The 20,056-nt window shown below is 43.3% G+C and overlaps 6 non-coding genes across 6 annotated transcripts; 1 reads left to right on the forward strand and 5 right to left on the reverse strand.

Annotated features, from left to right (window-relative positions):
* The first annotated feature begins 12,821 nt into the window (after positions 1-12,821).
* On the forward strand, positions 12,822-12,895 carry TRNAN-AUU (transfer RNA asparagine (anticodon AUU)). The gene has a single exon. It is a non-coding gene; the product is annotated as a tRNA-Asn (tRNA).
* Positions 12,896-18,256: 5,361 nt separating this feature from the next.
* On the reverse strand, positions 18,257-18,372 carry LOC135013642 (U5 spliceosomal RNA). Its single transcript, XR_010212294.1, has one exon. It is a non-coding gene; the product is annotated as a U5 spliceosomal RNA (small nuclear RNA).
* Positions 18,373-18,647: 275 nt separating this feature from the next.
* Positions 18,648-18,763, reverse strand: LOC135013625 (U5 spliceosomal RNA). The gene has a single exon (XR_010212277.1). It is a non-coding gene; the product is annotated as a U5 spliceosomal RNA (small nuclear RNA).
* Positions 18,764-19,041: 278 nt separating this feature from the next.
* LOC135013617 (U5 spliceosomal RNA) lies at positions 19,042-19,157 on the reverse strand. The gene has a single exon (XR_010212269.1). It is a non-coding gene; the product is annotated as a U5 spliceosomal RNA (small nuclear RNA).
* Positions 19,158-19,443: 286 nt separating this feature from the next.
* Positions 19,444-19,559, reverse strand: LOC135013613 (U5 spliceosomal RNA). Its single transcript, XR_010212265.1, has one exon. It is a non-coding gene; the product is annotated as a U5 spliceosomal RNA (small nuclear RNA).
* A 270-nt stretch (positions 19,560-19,829) lies between these two features.
* LOC135013615 (U5 spliceosomal RNA) lies at positions 19,830-19,945 on the reverse strand. The gene has a single exon (XR_010212267.1). It is a non-coding gene; the product is annotated as a U5 spliceosomal RNA (small nuclear RNA).
* Between the last annotated feature and the right edge of the window lie 111 nt (positions 19,946-20,056).

Consider the following 20,056-nt stretch of genomic DNA (forward strand, 5'->3'; position numbering starts at 1 on the left):
TAACATGTTATTTTTGTCATAAACAGGGACACATAGCACGAGACTGTAGAGCGAAAAATTCGCAAAGATCTTACCAACCCCCTAGACAACGACACGACACACGACATTGGGAGCAAGGTCCGCAGAGACGGAGTTATGAGCCACATGCAGGAGAAACAAAAAGATACCCCCCGAACAGAGACTGGCAAACTCCTGGCAGTTCCCATTTAACCCCTTCACAAGTAGTTGCTGCCAGCGGGATTCAGGGAGGTCACCATACCCAATAGGGGTGTAGCCATACCTGTAATCTGCAGCCAGTAAAATTGATTGCAAGCCTTGGGAGTGAACCTGAAATTGCAATCAATGTAGCTGGTAAATCATTAAACTTTCTTGTAGACACAGGGGCGGCCAAATCAGTGATAAATTCGACAGTGGGCATGAGAACCACTGGTAAGACAATTCCAGCCATAGGGGTAACGGGAGTAGTCCAGCACTACCCTGTTAGCAAACCAGCCGAGATTACAGTAGGGCCTTTACATACCAAGCATTCCTTTTTGCTGGCTGCATCGGCACCGACTAATCTCCTGGGAAGAGACTTATTGTGTAAAATGGGGTGCGTCATTTATTGTACTCCTGAAGGTGTATTCTTGGACATACCTGAGAATCACGCTCAGGAAGTGCGAGACATGTTAGACTCCCCATCAAAATTAATGTCACATACCATTATGACAAATAGGACTCCATCCAAAGTAGAAGAAATGACATCCCAGATACCAGAGTCACTTTGGACTAAAGATGGACAGGACACAGGATTAATGGCAAACGTAGCTCCAGTAGTTGTACAAGTAAAAGATGGTAGGATAGCTCCAAAAATCCCACAGTACCCTCTGAAGCCAGAGGTGGAGTTAGGAGTGTATCCCGTAATAGAGCGCTTGCTACAACAGGGTATTCTGGTAAGAACGTCCAGCACTGCCAATAGTCCCATCTTCCCTGTGAAAAAGAGTGGGGGGAGGGGTTACCGGCTAGTGCAGGATCTAAGGGGGATCAACAAAATAGTTGAGAGTCAGTTCCCCGTAGTGCCAAATCCAGCTGTCATCCTTATGCAAATCCCTCCCACTGCGAAATTTTTCACTGTTATTGACCTCTGCTCCGCTTTCTTTTCGGTACCTCTGCACCCTGACAGCCAATATTTGTTTGCATTCACATACAGAGGAGTCCAATACACATGGACTCGATTACCACAAGGTTTCATAGACAGTCCAAGTATATTTTCCCAGGCTTTGCATGATTGTTTACAGTCTTTCCAACCAGAGAGTGGATCAGTATTAATACAGTACGTGGATGATCTACTACTGTGTTCTGATTCATTGGAAGCATCCCTGAAGGATACGAAACAGCTCCTGTTTCATCTTTCAGACACAGGACACAAGGTTTCCAAAGACAAGTTGTAATTATGCCAAACTAAGGTAAAATATTTGGGACACTGTCTAACACAAGGACTGAGACACCTGACCACTGATAGAATTCAAGCAATTAGAGACATGACTCTGCCAAAAACCCAGCAACAGATCAGAACATTTTTAGGAATGTGTGGGTATTGCCGTAACTGGATCCCAGGGTTTTCCATTCTAGCGTTACCTCTGCAGGAGATGGTCTCCTCAAACAAACCTGATCGGATTTCGCATACAGACGAGTCCGAGATGGCATTTGAGAGACTTAAACAGTGCCTAACGCAGGCACCAGCATTAGGTATGCCAGACTATGGGAAACCCTTTGAGCTGTACGGAACAGAAAGTGCTGGTTGCGCGGCAGGCGTCTTAACCCAAAAGCACGGTGATGCCAGCAGGCCAGTAGCATACTACAGCGCTCAGCTAGACACGGTAGCGCGATCCCTCCCCACATGCTTGCGAAGCGTCGCTGCGATAGCATTGCTAGTAACGAAAAGCGAAGATGTAGTGCTAGGTCACAACCTCACAATTCATACACCACATGCAGTGTCAGCCTTGCTAAATTCTGCCCAAACCAGGCACGTCTCATCAGCGCGGTTTACAAGATGGGAATTGGCACTAATGGCCCCCGTAAACATCACCATAAGGAGATGCAGTGCATTAAATCCTGCAACATATCTCCCAGGTGTGCCTGGACAGGCACAAAGGGTGGAGGATGAGAGTGGTGGGGAAGGAGAATTTAACACACAGGAGGACACACATGATTGTATGGAATATTTGACCCAAAATTTTACCGCAAGGCCTGACATCAGTGACAACCCGCTGGAAAATGTAGATCTAACTTTCTACACGGACGGTAGTTGTCACAGACAGTCAGACTCGGGAGACTTGTGTACTGGATACGCAGTCGTAGATGACCAAGGCACCATAGAAGCGGAACCGCTAGGCCCACCTCACTCAGCCCAGGTTGCTGAACTGGTCGCCCTAACCAGAGCATGTGAATTGGCTAAGGGCAAATCAGCCAATATCTACACCGACTCTAGATACGCATTCGGGGTAGTCCATGATTTCGGAGCCCTATGGCGCCTCAGAAATTTCATGACGGCAGCTGGTACACCGGTAGCGCATGCAGCTCACATCAAAAGGCTTCTAACAGCGATACAGGAACCCGACAGAGTGGCTGTTATCAAGTGTAAAGCACACACATATAGCTAGGACCCAGTATCACTTGGTAACAGCCGAGCAGACGAAGCAGCTAAGTTAGCAGCTGGTACCCCCAGACAGACAGACACCACACAACTGATGGTATTTAATACCATCAACACACAGAAGTTGTGTGAAATGCAAAATTTGTGTTCCACACAGGAAAAGGCAGTCTGGAAGGCGAAGGGATATGGCCAGGAGTCCTCAGGACTCTGGACGGATGGACAAGGTAAACCGGTGGCCCCCAGAGCATATCTTCCATGTTTAGCTGAGGCAGCTCACGGGCTGACTCATCTGGGCAAGGAAGGAATGTGCAAGTTGGTAAGAGCATATTGGTGCGCCCCAGGATTTTCATCTCATGCAAGTAAGAGAGCAATGTCATGCCTTACCTGTTTGAGAAAGAATATCGGAAAGGCAATACCAACAGAACCATCTCATATCCCACCTGCAGGCGGTCCTTTCCAGGCAATACAGATTGACTTCATTCAATTACCCCCTTGTCGAAATTTGAAATATGTACTTGTTTGTATAGATGTGTTCTCAAATTGGGTTGAAGCATTCCCGGCGGCCACAAATACCGCTATGTTTACTGCTAAGAAAATTGTGCAGGAATTTGTATGTAGATATGGTATCCCTAGAATTATCAAAAGTGATAGGGGTACCCATTTTACAGGTGATGTCTTTCAAGGAATGTGTAAGTTGATGGGAATTGATAGCAAGCTGCACACTCCATACCGTCCACAGGCGAGTGCGAAGGTGGAAAGAGTGAATAGCACTATTAAAAATAATTTGAGCAAAGTTATGGCAGAAACAGGATTGACATGGCCAGAAGCTTTACCCATTGTACTGTACAGCATCAGAACCACTCCCAGGTCCCCTCTTAATCTGTCCCCTTTTGAAATCTTGTTTGGTCGACAACCGCATGTTATGATTAACCCTCAGGATGATTTGAAGTGTAACAATGAAGTGACTGTAAAGTACCTGGTTAATATGAGTAAACAGCTAAGGAATCAAAATAATAATTTGAAGTTGGTGATTCCTGATTTACCAGAAAGTAATTGTCATGACATTGAACCTGGGGAGTATGTAATGATACAAAATTTTCTACGCTCAGGTTGCCTTATTGACAGATGGGAAGGACCATACCAAGTCTTATTGACTAGCACTACAGCATTGAAAGTTGCCGAGAGAGAGACTTGGGTTCATTCGTCCCATTGTAAGAAGGTTGCTGATCCAGAGAGGTCCCGTGATAAGGAACAGACGGTAGAGGACGTTGTATCACTGGAGTGTCTGTTCCAGGAGGACTGAGGCGGCACCTGAGCATTGAAAATCACAAGATCAAAAGCAGTTGTCGATTCCCTGTTCCCTTTTATTGTTTTTCTCCAACTTCCCATCCCCTCTCCCTCAAATTATTTTCCCCCCCTTCTCATTCTTCTTCGTTTCCTCCTATAAGATGGACTTGCCCCAAGAGACTGTGATCCGGATTTTCCTGTTGACCATGATGTTGACCAGAGCAGTCTGTTCCGGCGAGAGTACCATGGAGGTCGAGAGAGGTTCTGGAATGGGTTCTGATGACAGAGATGGAGGCGTAGTTTTCCGAGAACAACATAATCAACAAGCAAAGGCGAGTATCAGAAAACGATCCGATAGCATTGACAATAGAAGGAATTGTGAAGGATTGTTAGCTGAAGAAAACTGTATCTGTAGGCTCTGTGACAACGTAGTCGAGGATGGGTGCATTAAGAAATGCCAATCCAGTTTTAATATCCACATGGACCGGCATCCCTTGAGTGACTATCACTCCTTAGTGGGTAGCGTGTTAAATCAAACAGATTGTTGGGTATGCTCTCAAGTACCTCAAGGTCATAGCAAATCAGGACTAGTACCATTTCCTTTAACGATAGGGGAGGTACTTGAGCTAAGTGGTGGGAGACCGGTGGACAGGAGGTTTAATATCTCCAGTCCTCCTAGTTTGAAGCTCCACCAATATCATGTGGATAGATCCCTCATATGTTTTAACATTTCCAATCCCCGAAAGCCGGGAAATTGGGAAGTGTCATGGAGTAACCAAACCATGACCTTTTCATATAGAGCAGATAGAATGCCGACAGATACAGAGCTTATACGCCACATAGCCAGTAGAGGAAAATCTTTCCGGTATAGGTATACCCTAGGAAGTAGGATTACGAGAGTTGGAGAGGTATCACCAGGATACTGTGCACATATCGTACAAGCTGATACGTGTACTAGACAGATGGGAGAATTAGGGTTAGGAGATTTCACATGGAAAATGTGTAATATGGTTATGTCCTACTCCGTCCCATATGTTCTCCCCGATGATGCATATTTCATATGCGGGAGGAAGGCGTATAAGTGGCTTGCCCCAAACTCTGAAGGATTGTGTTATATTGGAAAAGTATTGCCTGAGGTAATGACTGTATCACATGCCAAAATGAAAGACATACACCGTGTTGCCCAAACTCCTTATACTCACACCCATTACGAGCACGTAGTTAAACGGCACCTGATAGAAAGAACAGAGCACCCGGCCTCTGACATGATCCATGAATCCACCGGGATTCAGTTTCTACTTGCGTTAGACCTCGCTCGCACCGCCAGAGGAGTGTTGAATTATAAATACATATCTGCGCTCGCAAATTTGTTAGACAATATCACAGAAATGTATGATGACACGTTTAGGTATACTGGAAGAGAACTTCAAGCTTATAAAACAGAACTAGTTCAGCATAGAATGATTCTCAATTATCTCACAGCAGTAACAGGTGGATATTGTGTCACACTGGCAACGCAGTACGGCGTGAAATGCTGCACATATATAACGAATAGTACCGAGGACCCGGTCGAGGTCATAGACCAAAAGATGGACGATATTCTCCAATTGAAGTGGGAATTTCGCAGGAGACACAATCTCACCCTTGCTGCTGTGAGTAATGAGCTGACTAGTTGGGTGTCATGGTTGAACCCGCGAAATTGGTTCTCCGGTTTAGGAGAATGGGCTCAAGGAGTTATAATGGATGTAGGGAAGTTTCTCCTATGTATCTTAGGTGTTATCATAACGATTGGCTTGATATTTAGATGCGGTCAGGCTTTAACGAAGTGCAAACGAAGTACCAGGGTGATGAGTTTAAGGAGTGAGGAAATTGTAATGCGATTTCTACGGTCCGTTTCTTTCACCTGTTTTTCCGTTTTCCTCTGAGGTAAAAAGACCCACTTGGACGAGGAATTTGATGAGCCGATATACAGACAACAGATGGATTAAAGAAGAAGTTTTGACAACCTTATACACAGATTTTTGATGAACTATGCCATAGATCCCCAGTTTCCCTAGAAATTTTAAAATTACTCTAGCCCAACACTTTTGTAAATCTATGGACATTGACAAAGCTTTTTGCTCGCACCTTATGGGCAAAAGCACAAAGAAGACTGCATTCAACAGACACCAAACAAGACCTCAATCGACGAATGTTCATTAACCTGACATAGAATACCACTGCATTTACCGTAACTATGTATTTTCTTCATCTCTACAACCTTCAGGTAATTACACACATAGTATAGGGAATACAGGCACAGATATCAGCAATCACATATTCCCCCATTCATGTATCATCAACTAAAATGTGCTCCCCATTTTTGTTACAACCAAAATCCGAAAAAAGCTCGGTAAAGTTTGACAGCCCATCCACAGACCCGTACCACGGGATAAGAAGGAATTCAAATGTATACTTCGCAATACCTCAAAGCTTGATTTAAAACACGTACGGCACGATGATACATGACCCCCCAAACATGGATTCATACACACATGCTTCTGCTATCTCACTAGGTCATACCCTTTTCCTACCTTCTCCTCTCCTCCCCTACCCAACCATGTAAATGTATTAACCCCTGACATATATTTTTCTCTTTTTGAAATGTTTTAGGAAGTGGCAGTTATTGTTGACTGCCAAAGGGTGGACTGTCAAAGTCAGAAAAATATCACGATGCACACTGCCATATTTGCACCTCATATGTGTCCCTGCTGCGCATGCGTGCGCTCTACCGTGCGTGCGCATACTCGCTGTTGCGGGCACCCGCAGGCGCACGGTATGCACATTTACGGTAGAGATTGTGTGCGTCTAGCGGGCGACTCTTTCGTTACATATTTTCACCATATAATGCATTTTGTAGATTATGGTCCCTTTGATAGATTCTGAAAGTTTAGTTAATGTAGTATGTTCCTGGACAGAGAGATCCCTCATTGTTTGATACGAAGGGTCAGACAGGAGTAATACAGTGGTGTTTAGTATCCATCGGAAGAGTATTTAATTAGCAATATTCCGGTGTTGGTTTGAAGCGGATCAATCGCTCGTGCGAATAGTTATGGACATAAGAAGTTTATGAACATTTACTGTATTTGCACTTACTTATCCATGCGGCGGGAAACCCAGTTTCCCTCCCACCTGAGCTGTTGGAAATAGTCACAGCCCACCTGTATGAATCAACCTATGACCTTTTGTTATAATGCGAAGACGAATTCCTGTGTCCAATGAACAATGAGATTGTAGGGACCATTGAATTGTATTGTGTGTGGGGCATAAATAGACAGGCCGATCACATCCAGCACTCACTCTTCATCGGTTATCATTGCTGAAAATCGGGAGCTGGATGTCCAGAGGCGCATGCGATCGTTTCCTTTGTGCGTAAGTTTTCTCCGTAATCATATTGTCTTTTCTTGTTATTATGGGCCATATCTTTCTCTCTCTCTCTTCTCTTTCTCTCATTTTCTCTTAAACGTACTTGTATTGTATTTACTGTGTAGTTACCTGGTTAGTTAGTCTATGTTATATTGTAGTGTATGACTTGTATTGTATTAATTCTTTTGCAAGTATAACATTCATAATATATATATTAGGCGTTGGACCCTAAGCACGGTATTTGTGTATTTCTTATAGTGTTAAGTATTCTCAGAGCGTCGGTGACGCTCGAACAGCTTTTGAGTTAATAAGGTTATACAGTGTTGCATTTACACCCTATCTCTACACTAAGGTTTTACAGCAAATTACATTGTTTGTGGTTTAGACATAAAGGTTTAACATTGTGAGCGTCGGCGCCGCTCGTGATCTCCTCGTGGTCTCGAGCGTCCGCTACGCTGATAGCGTAGCATTACGGTAGTCGCTCACCTATAAGTGTGCCCGATACCAACAGTGTATTCTCGTGAGCGTCTGTATCGCTCGAGCAGCCCGCTCCCGATACAGCGTCCATTATGCTATAGCGAACCATTACGTTAGTCAGCAGCCAATAGCGTGTCTGCCTGTGATCTCTTGGCCGTGAGCGAACGTGACGCTTGAGCGTCTCGACCACGGCTAAGCGATTGTTACGCAACGAGCGTACCCTTACAGTACTCCATACGCAAATAGCGTACAGTGTTCTTAGACCTCACAAAGGGTTTTAAATAAGATAAATATTTAGCTTTATCAAAGCGCACTGTCAGCAGTGTTCATTCCGGGAGTGGACAACTGGGATGCAGACTTCCTCAGCAGACACGACCTACATCCAGGAGAGTGGGGACTCCATCAGGAAGTCTTCGCACAGATTGCAAGTCGGTGGGGACTGTTCCAGATAGACATGATGGCGTCCCGCCTCAACAAAAAGCTACAGAGGTATTGCAACAGGTCAAGAGACCCTCGGGCAGTAGCTGTAGACGCCCTAGTGACACCGTGGGTGTTCTGGTCGGTCTATGTATTTCCTCCTCTACCTCTCATACCCAAGGTGTTGATAATAGTAAGAAAAAGAGGAGTAAGAACAATTCTCATTGTTCCAGATTGGCCGCGAAGGACCTGGTATCCAGATCTGCAGGAAATGCTCACAGAAGATCCGTGGCCACTTCCTCTAAGACAGGACCTGTTGCAACAGGGGCCCTGTCTGTTCCAAGACTTACCGCGGCTGCGTTTGACGGCATGGCGGTTGAACGCCGGATCCTAGCGGAAAAGGGTATTCCAGATGAGGTCATTCCTACGCTAATAAAGGCTAGGAAGGACGTGACATCTAAACATTATCACTGTATATGGCGAAAATATGTTTCTTTGTGTGAGGCCAGGAATGCTCATACGTAAGAATTCCACCTGGGCCACTTCCTTCACTTCCTACAAACTGGAGTGAATTTGGGCCTAAAATTAGGCTCTATTAAGGTTCAGATTTTGGCCTTATCCATTTTCTTTCAAAAGGAATTGGCCTCTCTTCCTGAAGTAAGTACAAACTTTTGTGAAGGGAGTACTGCATATTCAGCCTCCTTTTGTACCTCCGGTGGTCCCTTGGGACCTTAACGTGGTGTTAAGGTTATGGTTTGAACCACTTAAAATGGTGGAGTTTAAATATCTCACTTGGAAGGTGGTCATGTTATTAGCCTTGGCTTCCGCTAGGCGAGTGTCGGAATTAGCAGCTTTATCACATAAAATCCCCTATCTGGTTTTCCATATGGATAGAGCGGAATTGCAGACCCGTCCTCAATTCCTGCTAAAAGTGGACTCATCCTTTCATATGAACCAACCTATTGTGGTGCCTGTGGCTACGCGTGACTTGGAGGATTCCGAGTCCCTTGATGTGGTCAGGGCTTTGAAAATTTACGTGGCCAGAACGGCTAGAGTCAGAAAAACAGAAGCACTGTTTGTCCTGTATGCAGCCAACAAGATTGGCACCCCTGCTTCAAATCAGACTATTGCTCTCTGGATCTGTAACACGATTCAGCAGGCGCATTCTATGGCGGGATTGCCGTTGCCTAATTCAGTCAAGGCCCATTCCACTAGGAAGGTGGGCTCTTCTTGGGCAGCTGCCCGGGGGTCTCGGCACTACAGCTGTGCCGAGCTGCTACTTGGTCGGGTTCAAACACCTTTGCAAAGTTCTATAAGTTTGATACCCTGGCTGAGGAGGACCTCCTGTTTGCTCAATCGGTGCTGCAGAGTCATCCGCAGGAGCCCGTTTGGGAGCTTTGGTATAATCCCCATGGTCCTTACGGAGTCCCCAGCATCTTTTAGGACGTAAGAGAAAATAAGATTTTAAACCTACCGGTAAATCTTTTTCTCGTAGTCCGTAGAGGATGCTGGGTGCCCGTCCCAAGTGCGGACTACTTCTGCAAGACTTGTATATAGTTATTGCTTACATAAGGGTTATATGTTAGTTTTCATCGGTCTTGGACTGATGCTATGTTGTTTTCATACTGTTAACTGGGTAGTATATCACAAGTTATACGGTGTGATTGGTGTGGCTGGTATGAATCTTGACCTTGGATTAACAAAAATCCTTTCCTCGTACTGTCCGTCTCCTCTGGGCACAGTTTCTCTAACTGAGGTATGGAGGAGGGGCATAGAGGGAGGAGCCAGTGCACACCCAGATCTAAAGTCTTTCTTAAAGTGCCCATGTCTGCTGCGGAGCCCGTCTATCCCCCATGGTCCTTACGGAGTCCCCATCATCCTCTACGGACTACGAGAAAAAAAATTTACCGGTAGGTTTAAAATGTTATTTTTTTCTCTGCAACCCACTGCTAAATTGTGCTTCCTAGCTGTTTTTTATAAAATCACTTAATTAAATCTAACTCTGATTACGTCAGAGAAGGCCAGGTACCCTACACCATAAGAGGGGGTTTGACATTTTGACTTGTCTACTTAAAGATCACCAAAATCTGATCACAAGGTCAATTACATCCCTGGGTGGGATTGAACCACCAACCTTTTGGTTAATAGCCCATGTAAGTGAAAGAGATCCTGAAGCACTCACTCATCATGGGAAAGTACCAATGTGTTTCTTACAAAAATTCTCCAGATTATTGACTTTTTAAAGTTTTTCTAGGAAACGTTCTAGATAAATGCTTATTAGCCTTTGTCAGTATCTACTTTTGCAAGGTGTCTATGTGGCGCAATCGGTTAGCATGTTTGGCTATTAACCAAAAGGTTGGTGGTTCAATCCCACCCAGGGATGTAAATAACCTTGTAATCAGATTTTGGTGATCTTTAAATAGACAAGTCAAAATTTCAAACCCCCTCTTATGGTGTAGGGTACCTGGCCTTCTCTGATGTAATCAGAGTTAGATTTGATTAAGTCATTTTATAAAAAAACAGCTAGGAAGCACAATTTAGCAGTGGGTTGCAGAGAAAAAAAATTATGCTGGCAGAAAAGTCCAATTTAGTGACGAAACAGCTCTTCATTTTCTGATTTTATGTTTATGCTAACAAATTTGCTCTCTGAAAAGTGTCCACAAAGCCAAGTCTCTGATTAACACCTTTGTAGGGATGGTTTTTCACCTATTACTGAATTAAACTTGCTTCATTGGAAAGGCAGCAAGATGCATCCTCATTTCAATGTCTACTGAAATAATACAGGTTGACACCAGGAAACATAAACGTCACTGCATCCTTGCTGCTTCCTCATGGGGAAGTCTGTTTAATGTGAAAACAAGGTGATATCTAATCAGCACACAGGTAAGGAATTAAGAAAATCCTTCTTTATGGGTGAAGATGTTTCTCACAAAATTGTTGCACCAAAGCATCATTGAAATTCAAGCTGGAAAGATGATTTTAATATATCACTTGTACATTTTGTACTGCTCTTCTGGTGACAATGTAGTTTGTTTTTGTCAATTACCATTTTAATAATAGGGTAAAGAAAATTAAGTGGATTTTTGAAAGAAAACAATACTGTCAATATACTATTAAAACAAATTAAAATGGTAAAAGTTATTGTACTTTAAGTAAAAATAAAAGAGCCAAAATATCAATCCCAGTTTTGGATTACTTTAATTAACAAAAAACAATGCATATAGCAGAGGATAGTTTCAATCTGCCTACCTCTGGGTTATGGGCCCAGCATGCTTCCGTTGCAGTACTCTGCTGCTCATGTAAGTGCAAGAGATCCTGAAGCACTCACTCATCATGGGAAAGTACCAATGTGTTTCTTACAAAAACTCTCCAGATTATTGACTTTTTAAAGTTTTTCTAGGAAACGTTCTAGATGAATGCTTATTAGCCTTTGTCAGTATATACTTTTACGAGGTGTCTCTGTGGTGCAATCGGTTAGCATGTTTGGCTATTAACCAAAAGGTTGGTGGTTCAATCCCACCCATGGATGTAATTGACCTTGTGATTAGATTTTGGTAATCTTTAAGTAGACAAGTCAAAATGTCAAACTCCCTCTTATGGTGTAGGGTACCTGGCCTTCTCTGATGTAATCAGAGTTAGATTTGATTAAGTGATTTTATAAAAAACAGCTAGGAAGCACAATTTAGCAGTGGGTTGCAGAGAAAAAAAACTATGCTGGCAGAAAAGTCCAATTGAGTGATTAAACAGCTCTTCATTTTCTGATTTTATGTTTATGCTAACAAATTTGCTCTCTGAAAAGTGTCCACAAAGTAAAGTCTCTGATTAACACCTTTGTAGGAATGGTTTTTCACCTATTACTGAATTAAACTTGCTTCATTGGAAAGGCAGCAAGATGCATCCTCATTTCAATGTCTACTGAAATAATACAGGTTGACACCAGGAAACATAAACGTCACTGCATCCTTGCTGCTTCCTCATGGGGAAGTCTGTTTAATGTGAAAACAAGGTGATATCTAATCAGCACACAGGTAAGGAATTAAGAAAATCTTTCTTTATGGGTGAAGATGTTTCTCACAAAATTGTTGCACCAAAGCATCATTGAAATTCAAGCTGGAATGATGATTTTAATATATCACTTGTACATTTTATACTGCTCTTCTGGTGACAATGTAGTTTGTTTTTGTCAATTACCATTTTAATAATAGGGTAAAGAAAATTAAGTGGATTTTTGAAAGAAAACAATACTGTCAATTTACTATTAAAACAAATTAAAATGGTAAAAGTTATTGTACTTTAAGTAAAAATAAAAGAGCCAAAATATCAATCCCAGTTTTGGATTACTTTAATTAACAAAAAACAATGCATATAGCAGAAGATAGTTTCAATCTGCCTACATCTGGGTTATGGGCCCAGCATGCTTCCGTTGCAGTACTCTGCTGCTCATGTAAGTGCAAGAGATCCTGAAGCACTCACTCATCATGGGAAAGTAGCAATGTGTTTCTTACAAAAACTCTCCAGATTATTGACTTTTTAAAGTTTTTCTAGGAAACGTTCTAGATGAATGCTTATTAGCCTTTGTCAGAATGGACTTTTACGAGGTGTCTCTGTGGTGCAATCGGTTAGCATGTTTGGCTATTAACCAAAAGGTTGGTGGTTCAATCCCACCCAGGGATGTAATTGACCTTGTGATCAGATTTTGGTGATCTTTAAGTAGACAAGTCAAAATTTCAAACCCCCTCTTATGGTGTAGGGTACCTGGCCTTCTCTGATGTAATCAGAGTTAGATTTGATTAAGTGATTTTATAAAAAACAGCTAGGAAGCACAATTTAGCAGTGGGTTGCAGAGAAAAAAAAATTATGCTGGCAGAAAAGTCCAATTGAGTGATTAAACAGCTCTTCATTTTCTGACTTTATTTTTATGCTAACAAATTTGCTCTCTGAAAAGTGTCCACAAAGCCAAGTCTCTGATTAACACCTTTGTAGGAATGTTTTTTCACCTATTACTGAATTAAACTTGCTACATTGGAAAGGCAGCAAGATGCATCCTCATTTCAATGTCTACTGAAATAATACAGGTTGACACCAGGAAACATAAACGTTACTGCATCCTTGCTGCTTTCTCATGTGGAAGTCTGTTTAATGTGAAAACAAGGTAATATCTAATCAGCACACAGATAAGGAATTAAGAAAATCTTTCTTTATGGGTGAAGATGTTTCTCACAAAATTGTTGTCCCAATGCATCATTGAAATTCAAGATGGAAGATGATTTTAATATATCACTTGTACATTTTGCATTGCTCTTCTGGTGACAATGTAGTTTGTTTTTGTCAATTACCATTTCAGTAATAGGGTAAAGAAAATTAAGTGGATTTTTTAAAGAAAACAATGCTGTCAATATACTATTAAAACAAATTAAAATGATAAAAGTTATTGTACTTTAAGTAAAAATAAAAGAGCCAAAATATCAATCCCAGTTTTTGATTACTTTAATTATAAAAAAAAATGCACATAGCAGAGGATAGTTTCGATTAATCGACCTCTGGGTTATGCGCCCAGCATCCTTCCATTGCACTACTCTGCTGCTCATGGAAGTCCGAGAGATCCTGAAGACTAAATTGATTAAAGGCCTAAAAGTACTGGACTATAAGGAAAGACTTACTAGGCTGAATATGTATACACTAGAAAAGAGGTGCCTAAGAGGAGATATTATTAATATCTTCAAATATGTAAAGATACATAACAAAGAGTTATCAGAGGAATTATTTATTAAAAGAACACGTGGTCACTCGCTGCGACTGGAGGAAAGTTCAGAACGCAATGGAGGAAAGGTTTCTTCACTGTTAGGGCAATCAGGATGTGGAATTCCCTGCCAGGGAAGGTGGTAATGGCGGACTCTGTAATTGGATTTAAAAAAGGAATGGATACATTTCTGAATGAAAAAGCTATCCAAGGTTATAATACTTAAAATATCAACATGGTTAATCCGGGGGTAACATGAGTTATAGTAGCTAACTAGTCATAAAACATTATTCAGCAAGTATGTAGAATCATCACAACTTAAAACAGGTTGAACACGATGGGCAATTTGCCTCTATTCAACCTCAAAAACTATGTTACTATATGTTACTATATTACTGTAGTATACAGAACACCACAATGCAATGAGCAGTGATAGTGAGCACTGATGAGGATACTAGAACTGACACTGAGCAGCAAGATGCAGCACTGGACTATTAGTAATGTACTGTAGTATGCTGAGCACCACAATGCAGCACAAGACAATGAGCAGTGATACTGAGCACTGATGAGGATACTACTGAGAACTGACACTGAGCAGGAGAGACACACTACTAGTATTACTGAGCAGCAATAAGTAACCACTGATACTGAGCACTGATATTGAGATTTCCACTGAGAGAACATAGCCACGTCCTCTCCGCTCTCTCTTCAATGCACGAGTAAAAATGGCGGCAACGCGCTGCTCTATATATAATATCCGAATCTCGCGAGAATCCGACAGCGGGATGATGACATTTTCCCTTGTTCAGGTTTTCCGAGTCAGGCGGGAACAACCGAGCCTGCCTCAGACCAGTGTAAACCACGTGGAGTTCGTGGGGAATTCGGTTCTCGGAGAACCGAACCCGCTCCTCTCTACCTTATACCCATCAATTTTTTTTATTTTCAATCTAAGCCCCTGCAGTTTTCTGTAAGCATCTGCTTCGCTATGATGATCAACAAGTCACAAGGGCAAACACTCAGGGCTTGAGGCATAGATCTTTGGACTAGCTGCTACAAGCATGGCAGAGGTGTCACTATCACTGGTGACACCCAGAGAGGTGTCGAGGGAGATTGTAATGCAGTGCGTGCAAATAAGCAGCGCAATGGTAAAAAGGAGGCATGATTTCATAGGTAGGGGCGTGGCCTGGTGGCCTGAATCTACATTTTGTTGCTCCGGGTGTCCCGGGGGTTGGGTGCTGCACCCGGGGACTAGTGTGTAAGCGGTGCTGGCTCCTGCACAGTGATAGGGCATGGCCACCCAGTATGACACCTCCCTTCTTGACCATGCTGTAATTGCAGTCGCACTGCAGTTCAGCGTGATCATAAACAATGGTGTAGCCTCCTGCTGGTGCAGACTGTATGTGCGCGCAGGAAGCCGCCACCATTTTTGTGATCACAGCGGCTGAATGTGATGTCATACAGCCGCTGTGACCACGCCCCCTGTGTCTCCTCCATTGCAGACCCCATTTTGAAGCCTTGCCCCCGCACTGCTCCATCCCTGACTTGGAAATGGAGTGTTGCTGACCCCACTCTCCCCCCCTGCCCCGATTGACAGGCAGAGGCGATCGCATGCAGGCACATGCGTATGCTCTTAGCAATTTTTGCAGTTGGATCGCTTATTGTGATTGCAATCCAACCTGAATCAGGCCCTATTACCTATCACAATGCGCTGCGGGCAGTACAAAATTGGGTTAATATAGGAGAAAAACCCCCAGACCTGTGCTCCTTAACTGTACCTGGTGGCTAGTGGAGCGGCTGCCCAGTAATCAGTGTCCACCCCAGTGCGCACACGGCCCACCCCCTACGGCCACGCTCCCCTTAATCAGCGGCCTCGTGATCCGGAAGGGCGGTGTGTGTGTGTGACTGACCTTAGGAAGAAACCGGAGCCTCCGCTGCAGTGACCCAGCAACCAGGGCACGGGAGTATACAGCGCCGCTGGGAGTGATGAAGCTGCAGTAAAGATGTCTATTAGACCTAGCCTGCAGCAGCCCTTGTAGATTCTCATAAAACAAGTTCTTCTTTTCTTGTCAAAATTAATAGCTAAGAATAGGCTGCCTGAGGCAGGCCCCTGTTAAGTGGCCTGCTACTGAAGGCACCAACTACAAACTGAGCTCCCTGTTCATGGAAGCGGGGTTATAGAGGAGGATGCGCTGAGCATCTTGGGAACAGTCAAAAGCTTTGAGCCGGTTGGTGCCTCAGATCAAGATCCTACTCTACACCCCAATGTGAATCCTTGTGGAGTCCAGTGTACCCCACAGAAGAAATTAATGTGTCACACCCATTGGCAGCAACCTTAGAATAGCTGCTGACGGGCACAATTGAGAAAGGAAGGGGGGGGGCATTTGAATCCAGCACATAGATGCAATTCAAATATGTAATTTGTACCTTCCTATTTTAAAATATAATGGATGAACCTCACCCTGTGAGAACAATCTTCATGATCAAGAGATCTAATATGTAAAATAAGTATGAGTTGGGATAGGGCTGGGGAGGGTGGCAGCTCGGGCAGCCCCTCCCCCGTCAAGTTAAGGAGATTCAACTGAGGAAGCACAAGGGAACTCTCGTCTGGGGACAACAACTGCAGGGAGACCACATCTTTTCAGATGAACATGGGAGGGCGGAAGGCTGCCTAATACTGAAGCACCATCAAATATCAAACCATATCCAACAACTAGTACAAGCATTCCTGGGGGAAGGTCTGCAGCAGACGGATTTGCATACGGTGATGTCATCCAAGCAGTGGGCCAAAGTTGGCTGGAACCCTCATCTGCATATAAAAAGAGAAAAGGGGCATGCAGGGCATGGCGGCCTTTTGCAGTGCTTGGATGACCCCTAGTTTGCATTAAACACCCCCACCCTCCTTTGGTGTGGGGCTCATGTTGGCCATGCCCCATCCCCTGAAGCATTCATGCTGATTTCTTGCAGCAGCTGGGCACTGTAACAGCTCCAGAGCTGCTCTGTAAGGCAAGTAAAAGGGTGTGGGCCCTGCAGCACCACCTGTAGTTCGCATTGTGCGTTGGAAGGCACAAAGTAAGCAGACGGGAGGAGAAGTCAGGATAGTACACAAGGGCATCCTTTTCTCTTAGTCCGTAAAGGATGCTGGGGTCACATTAAGAACCATGGGGTATAGACGGGATCCGCAAGAGACATGGGCACTTTAAGACTTTCAAAGGGTGTGAACTGGCTCCTCCCTCTATGCCCCTCCTCCAGACTCCAGTTATAGGAACTGTGCCCAGGGAGACGGACATTTCGAGGAAAGGATTTATTGTTAAACTAAGGTGAGCATCTTACCAGCTCACACCTTAAGCATGCCGCAGAACGTGGCATTCAACAGAACACAAGCCAACGGCATGAACAATTGCAGCAAAAAGCTGACCAGAACCGTAACACAACATGTGTATAACCACAAGTAATAACTGCAGACACAGTATGGACTGGGACGGGTGCCCAGCATCCTCTACGTACTAAGAGAAAAGGATTTACCAGTAGGTATTAAAATCCTATTTTCTCATACGACCTAGAGGATGCTGGGGTCACATTAAGAACCATGGGGTTATACCAAAGCTCTTGAACGGGTGGGAGAGTGCGTACGACTCTGCAGCACCGAATGACCCAACTTGAGGTTATCATCAGCCAAGGTATCAAACTTGTAAAACTTAGCAAAAGTGTTTACTAAATAGCTGCTCGGCAAAGTTGCAATGCTGAGACTCCCCGACCAGCTGCCCAGGATGAACCCACCTTTCTAGTAGAATGGGTCTTCACCTAATTCAGTAACGGCAATCCTGCCGTGGAATGAGCATGCTGAATCTTACCACAGATTCAGCGCATAATGGTCTGCATGGAAGCAGGACACCCAATCCTGTTGGGAGCATACAGGACAAACAGAGCCTCTGTTTTCCTAATCTGAACCGTTCTGGTGACATAAATTTTCAAAGTTCTGACCACAGCCAGAGACTTTGACTCAACGAAGGTGTCAGTGGCCAAAGGCACCATGTGGAAAGATGAACCACCTTTGGCAGAAATTGTTGACGTGTCCTCAATTCTGCTCTATCTTCATGAAAGATCAAATAAAGGCTCTTGTGATACTGCATGGTTTGTACTGTTTTCCATGTGCTCCCAGATCTTTCAAGCAAGTAGCATGGTCAAGAAAGTTCTGTTTGAAAAGAAACAAACATTTACTGTCATTGTTATGCAAATAAACTTACATTAAAGCTAACAAGAAAGCACACTCGTTCTGTCTTTAAACTGATAAAAGAAACCCCAATAATATGGGGCATGCAAAAATTGAGATAAAACTCAGTTTTGCTCCTCTCCACGGAAATCTTTAATAAAAGGCGAAATATTTGTTAGTTCTGAAGAGAAACCAGAGCATGACCAAGATTCCACCTGTCGCCTGAGTGCCATGCCAGCAGTTCTCATTCAGCTCAAAGTGAGCACCCAATTTGAATGAAAGAAAGCAGATTTCTCACCAGGCTTCCCCTTGCTATAAACATGGTTTGTACTCTTTTCCATGTGCTCCCAGATCTTTCAAACAATTAGTGTGGTCAAGAAAGTTCTGTTTGAAAAGAAACAAACATTGACTGTCATTTCTATGCAAATGAGCTTACATTAAAGCACACTCGTTCTATCTTTAAACCGATAAAATAAAACCCCAATAAGATGGGGCATGCAAAAATTGAGATAAAACTCAGTTTTGCTCCTCTTCACGGAAATCTTTAGTAAAAGGCGAAAGATTTGTTCGTTCTGAAGAGAAACCACAGCATGACCAAGATTCTACCTGTCGCCTGAGTGCCATGCCAGCAGTCCTCATTCAGCTCAAAGTGAGCACCCAATTTGAAAGAAAGAAAGAAAGCAGATTTCTCACCAGGCTTCCCCTTGCTATAAACATGGTTTGTACTCTTTTCCATGTGCTCCCACATCTTTCAAGCAATTAGTATAGTCAAGAAAGTTCTGTTTGAAAATAAACAAACATTTACTGTCATTTCTATGCAAATGTGCTTACATTAAAGCACACTCGTTCTATCTTTAAACTGATAAAAGAAACCCCAATAAGACGGGGCATGCAAAAATTGAGATAAAACTCAGTTTTGCTCCTCTCCACGGAAATCTTTAGTAAAAGGCGAAAGATTTGTTCGTTCTGAAGAGAAACCAGAGCATGACCAAGATTCCACCTGTCGCCTGAGTGCCATGCCAGCAGTCCTCATTCAGCTCAAAGTGAGCACCCAATTTGAAAGAAAGAAAGCAGATTTCTCACCAGGCTTCCCCTTGCTATAAGCATGGTTTGTACTCTTTTCCATGTGCTCCCAGATCTTTCAAGCAATTAGTATGGTCAAGAAAGTTCTGCTTGAAAAGAAACAGACATTTATTGTCATTGTTATGCAAATAAACTTACATTAAAGCTAACAAGAAAGCACACTCGTTCTGTCTTTAATCCGATAAAAGAAACCCCAATAATATGGGGCATGCAAAAATTGAGATAAAACTCAGTTTTGCTCCTCTCCACGGAAATCTTTAGTAAAAGGCGAAAGATTTGTTCGTTCTGAAGAGAAACCAGAGCATGACCAAGATTCCACCTGTCGCCTGAGTGCCGTGCCAGCAGTCCTCATTCAGATCAAAGTGAGCGCCCAATTTGAAAGAAAGCAGATTTCTCACCTGTCTTCTCCTTGCTATAAGCATGGTTTGTACTGTATTCCATGTGCTCCCAGATCTTTCAAGCAAGTAGCATGGTCAAGAAAGTTCTGTTTGAAAAGAAACAAACATTTACTGTCATTTCTATGCAAATGAGCTTACATTAAAGCACACTCATTCTATCTTTAAACCGATAAAAGAAACCCCAAAAAGATGGGGCATGCAAAAATTGAGATAAAACTCGGTTTTGCTCCTCTCCACGGAAATCTTTAGTAAAAGGCGAAAGATTTGTTCGTTCTGAAGAGAAACCAGAGCATGACCAAGATTTTTATCTGAAAATATGTGTTCTCCCTGCAGTTGTTGTCCCCAGATGAGAGTTCCCTTGTGCTGCCTCAGTTGAATCTCCTTTACTTGACAGGGGGATGCTC

The sequence above is a fragment of the Pseudophryne corroboree genome, unplaced genomic scaffold (assembly GCF_028390025.1).
Source record: "Pseudophryne corroboree isolate aPseCor3 unplaced genomic scaffold, aPseCor3.hap2 scaffold_271, whole genome shotgun sequence".
Classification (NCBI taxonomy): domain Eukaryota; kingdom Metazoa; phylum Chordata; class Amphibia; order Anura; family Myobatrachidae; genus Pseudophryne; species Pseudophryne corroboree.